Below are 6,040 nucleotides of genomic sequence, written 5' to 3'. Positions count from 1 at the left end.
ATCATGTCATTTGTGTTATTTTTTGTTATTGAAGTGTGCCAAGGTCCTATTTGGAGCATTTGGAGGCTTCATTGACCACAGTAGAGAGATTATTAATCATCATTGGGCTAAAGACTTGTTGAATACACCTCGAGGCTACATCAGATGATTGCGCCCATGCTGTTCAAACTACTCCCCATGATTGCAAATCAGTAAAGTAGTCATTGCTCAAGTGAACTATAGCTTTCATACTCAGTTTGGAAGGTAATTGAAGGTCCTAACATGCAAATGATTGGTCTAGAGATGATATATGAGCTAGAACAACTAGTTAGAGGTCTGAAATTGAAGATTGTTTGTTGTATACAAACAACATAAAGCATGTATGTATCTCTGACATGAGCTTGGATCTCTCTAATATGCCAGAAGCATCATTGGAGCATAAATATATGCAAAGAGGACATATGGATTTGATTTTGTGCCTTGGAACTAGAATATTTTGCTAAAATACTCAGATCTCAAAAGTTTTCATAGGCTAAAACTGCCATTTACTGTGGACAACAAGCATTGTTTTTACTAAAGCAATATATGACATTAGAAGGCATTTGTCATTTTGTATAACCTAGTATTTATTTTTTGACTCTGTCATGAGAAAAGTCGGTTTTTAATGTGGAGGAGGTATTAGTTGTTGGGCACAATATGTGTGGACAATATGGAAGAAAGTCCTCACTAGTAAAGATTGATGCCATAAGTAGGATGTGGGGGACATGTTTGAATGTATCCGAGGTGAGAATATTTTTGGGTGCATGTGTCTTTTACTTGATATGGATTCTACATTTTGCTCATGTGGCTGAAAGTTTATATTAGCTCTTGAGAAAAGGGAAAAAGTTTTGGTGGGGGAAACAGCATACGAAGGCAATTTGAAAGTTAAAGAGCTTATTGATTTCAGCCCCAATACTAAAGAGAGCAAATTATGAGAATGGGCAGCCTATTATTCTCATCATGGATACAAACCCAATTAGCATGGGTTGGGCAATTGGGTTGTCATGATGATGCTGATGAGAATAGGTATGCCATTTAGTTTGGAGCAAAGGTCCTCAATGAAAGACAACACCGATATTCTCAAGTCAAAAGAGAGTTTTAGGGTGTATTGAGATCCCTTAAGTGTGATAGGGAGCATTTTATGGGAGCTCATGTAGTGGTAGAGACTAATTGTCTACCTCTATTGGGCATGATAGTGAATTGCTCAACTCCTGATATTGCCATGTTATGGTGGATTGCATATATAAAGTCACTTAACCCTAATTTTCAGCATATTGCAAGTAGATAAAACCTCATGACTGGCATGCTTTCATGAGCAAGGTTTGAAGATGAAGAGAATGATGTGATAGGTGTTGAAAACAACTTTATGACAGCAAGGAATGAGTATGCAGCTACTATTACTGTAGGTACAACTTTTGTAATACGGATTTCAGCAGTAAGAAAAGAGCTTATAGTCATGGAGAAGATATGGGCAATAGAGAGAAGGCCTCATCAGTGTTATGCGCCTCAGTGAGAACACAATTTTTGGAAGAGTTGTATAAGGATGATTGGCTGAAAATAGGCCAATATCTCAGCCTCATGACAAAGAAGGCTAAATGGTCTGAAGCTGAATTTAAAAGGATTGAAAGAAAAGCTTACGGGTTTTTCTTGAAAGATGAATATTTATGGAAGCATGCAAAGAAAAAGAGAGGAGCTCCAGTACGTGTATTGGGAGATAGGGCTTCTCAACAACAGGTAATGCAGGAGTTTCATGAAAGCTTATAGGCTGGACAAAGAGGAGTTTGGGGCACATTTGCCAAGATCAAAGAGAAGTATTGGTGGCAAAACATGTATAAAGATGTGGAGCATTATGTGGAATCATATAGTGTTTGTCAAATATATTTCATGGTAAAGCATAGAGATGGGTTGCAACCGACCTTTCCATTGTCTATGCATTACAAATGGGTAGTTGATCTGGTTACCATGCCTGCAGGTTTATGGAATATGAGATATCTTTTGCTTGCATGAGAAGACTTGACAAATCAAGTGGAAGGTCGAGATCTTAGTACAAAGACTACTCAAGCAATTTGCATGTTCTCACTGGAAGAAGTCTTTTGCAAGTATAGTTGTGTTGGTAAAGTGGTTGTAGATAGAGGAGGATTGGATGTGGATGAGGCTCATGACTTCTTTTCACGATTGGGTATCAAGCTAGCCTTAACTTCAACCTACAATCATGAAGCAAATGGAAAAAGTGAAAGAGGTCATCAGCCTATCATTAAGGCATTAGCAAAGTCATGCAAGGGCACGATGAAAGAGTGGCCAAGAATGGTACCTTTTGCTTTATGGGCTAATAGGACCACTCATAGTGCAGTTACAGGGTATATGCATGTTGAATTAATGTATGGACAACAGCCAATCATGCCTATTGAGGAGATTATTGCTACTTGGAGTGTTCTACCATGGGAAGAGGGTTTGAATATAGAAGAGTTGTTGATCCTATGCATTGGATAGTTAGAAAGAAGACCTGAAGACATTGAGAAAACCATGAAAAAGATGAAGACTACAAGGATCAAGAGCAAGAAGAAGTTTGACAAATGACACATATTTGGACCACAAGCTATACAAGAAGAGAACTTGGTGCTAGTTTATGACAGCAGCTTGGAAAATCAGCATAGTGCCAATCCAAAGATGGCAAAGCAGTGTTTTGGTCCATATGTGGTAAGGTTTGTTTTTGATAATGCTACCTATGAATTAAATGAGATGGATGGGACAGCTCTAAGGATTTCAATGGCTAGAAAATGTATCAAGCTCTTTAAACATAGGGAGTCTTCAGCATATGAGTTGAAGGAGTTGGATACTGAGCATGAACATGAAAATATGGAAGATCTATAAGACTATGGCACATGCTGGAGGATGTGTAGGTTAAGAGGGGGTGGCTGTCGTGCTGCTACATGGACACAGTGTGAAAAAATCTACAGTGCTGCTTTCTTAATGATCAAGAGAGCGAATGCCATATTAGTCATTAATGTCAATGTCGTTAGTGTGGATGGTCCAAAAATACTAGATTTTTGACAAGTCTAGCCAATTTTTTATATTTTAGATATTATATCTTGTAAAAAATTCAAAAACTATAGACAAATTCTAGAATAAGATGACATGTAAAAGAAAGTATGTAGCTTTCATCCATTTTGGGATGATTTTATGTAAAAAAGAAGGATTGGTGAAATCGCATGACACACAATTGCAGTTTTCAAGCAGTGTGAACGACACTCCGAATTGGGAGATGAAGAAGAAGTGATCTGGTGGAATTGTGGCTAGGTGTGCTGGTATTTTACCCCTCTTTCAAAGCCAATGGAAACATCAGATTGGTGGTTTGATCAGCATAGATGAAGGTATTGTTTTATGTAGGTTTTTGTCTATAAGAGATTTATCTTCTCATAATGCAAAAATAAATTGACAGGCTTCACCTCTGATAGTATTCTTCCACGTTCTCTATTTCTTTGAACCCCTTCTCTTCCCTCTACTCCTCTCCCTGAATCTCCCTTCACCCTGCTGTTTCTTACCCCCACAGTAGACTTTTGACCTCAAATGCTCTAACAACATTCACTCTACTCACTAAGAGCTATGAGCATTTGGACCTAGGCCTGCATGATCCATCCCTAGTGTTAGATGTCCACTCCATGCCATGCACCTAGGAGGAATACGAATTCGTGAGATAGTAAAAACTCCCAAGGTTATAGAGGAATTGATCCCCAATGCTGAGATATCTCGAGACCAAGCCCTCAAACAACGGTTGATCACCTCCTATAGCAAGAGCAGAGTTGCCTCCCCAAGCTAGCCAATAATGACTCATCTTTCTTGAGGAAGTGATACACTCTCAGACTCCAGTGGGAACAAGAAGGCTGCCAAATCATGACTAATTTCAAGCAGTGATGTGCCATTAAGACCTCTGAGTATGATCCTACTTACATAGCTCCTACCTATTTTAGGGTATTGGCCATCACTCGCAATCGATCACTCGAAGATCATGTCATGAGCCACCCTTATCTAGATTGAGTCCTTACTGAGGAAGAGTTACACATTGCTAGCAGGATCAACTCTGGTGACCTCCTCATGGATGTTCTCACCTACATCACTCAAGTTAGCATCCATCTTTTCAATATGGACTACTATGCCAATCTAGAATATAATCCAAACTTCTATGATTGGCTCATGCAAAAGTTAAATATTGTAAGTCAGTCTTGAATGCCCTTGACTCCTCAAACCTTAATACTAGGAAGGATTCTAGGGCAATGTGGAATCAACCATGTGAGCAAGTAAGGTGAATAAAACACACGAATGAAACCTCCATCAATGACCAAGAGCGGAAGAAAGTGGATAAAAATCAGCTTGTGACTGATGAAAAGTCGTAAAATCTTTGGAATGAATGGACTACTTGAAGGAAAAAATGCTCTTCTTTGTAATTAAGCATGTTATTCTTCCCTAGAAAGCATAATCAAAATCTTGCTCACCTGCTGTAAGAAATTATCTTGAGAACACTAATGGTGAACTATGGCATTATGACATGTATCCACTATGGCAGGTCAAGACAAAAGCAGCAACATTCCATTCTTGAAGGAGAAGCAAGCAAAATACAGTCTCTCATTGGAGACGAGGGGTTACAAATCAACTCAAATTCAAGTATATCCTAAATCTAGAGAACATAGTCGTGGAGGAACCATCCATCCACCAACAACTGGTTAAGCAGTGCATGCTGTGGAAGTACATGAAAAAGGTGGGCCAAGCCATCAACTGTGAGAAGTGCGCCGAGTTCCTTCGAACCTTCAACCAAAATCGAGGCACTCTCACAATGCATCTAAAAAAGGAAGCCCGCCAAGTAGACATCAAGCTAAGCCATGAGCTGGTAAATAAAGCACTAGGCTTACCAGACAAAGTGGAAAAAAGGCCAAAACAAGATGTGTACATCATGTTGGGGATGAACAAAGTGATGTCCACACCAAGGATGGCATCAGCCTAGCTAACATCCCCGACCTCGAGGTTCAAATCTAGGCCAAAATGATGCACACTCTATTCTCCAGTTAGCGGTATAATGTATTAATGAACCAAATCAACGTACCAATTTTGGAGAGCATTACTGCACGGTCCTTTGATAAAGTAACCTTGATGGCTTTGTGAAAAAGAAAATAGAGATGTCAGCAAAAGCATTAGCTATTGGCAAGAAACCCACAGGGGGAGAGTCCCTAGTCTCAAAAGCTAGGAAATCATCGTCCTCAAAGGCCTCCACTATTGTCTTCAAAGGAATCTTGATAGCCATCATAAGAGAAGCACTAGGGAGAATGCACATGATGGAAAGGCAGTTGGTAAAATACCGGTAAATGCCGAACAGGTCCCTTCCATAGCAAGAACACGAGAAATCTAGCAAAAGGACCATGAGTGAGGACAAAGGAGAGAAAGAAGCACAATATTGCCAAGGGAGGGCCAAGAAGTCAAAGAAAGTGACTTTGTAGAAGAAGGCCAAAGAAGAGAGGGAGCAAAGGGAGAAAACAAACCTACACAAAGCACAAAGTGAGTCCAAAATCACAAAAGAATGACAAAATAAAGAAGAAAATGACTAGGCAAAGAGAATAAAAGAGGAATACAGAAGAGTTGAGGATGAAAAAAGAGAAGAGCTGGGTAGGAAGAGGCGGAGCTCAGGAGAAGGAGGAAGAAGACATAGCTCTCGCTATCCACCTCTTAGTGGAGCAACCTTCAAGGCAAGAAGAGTTGGTGGCCATGAGCCCACCTCAACACGAAGGTCCAAGCACCAGCTCCAAGGCACCCAAAGACCTACTGCCCCCAATGAATAAGGGAAAGAGAAAGGGTTTAATCCACCCTATTCCACCTGTCCTACTACTTGCCACCCCAATCACTGCACCCACCCAAGTCTCCTCCACTACTAGTCTAAAGAAGGTTGCCTCTTCAATGGAAATTACACAAATACTAACAAGAAATGCTAAAAAACAAGAAATGTTGAAAACCATAGCTTGCCACTTCTTAATTTAAT

The sequence above is a fragment of the Lygodium microphyllum genome, unplaced genomic scaffold (genome assembly GCF_053477565.2).
Source record: "Lygodium microphyllum isolate KBCC unplaced genomic scaffold, Lygodium_microphyllum_v1.1.10 scaffold_56, whole genome shotgun sequence".
Classification (NCBI taxonomy): domain Eukaryota; kingdom Viridiplantae; phylum Streptophyta; class Polypodiopsida; order Schizaeales; family Lygodiaceae; genus Lygodium; species Lygodium microphyllum.
Note: the sequence above shows the minus strand (reverse complement) of the source record.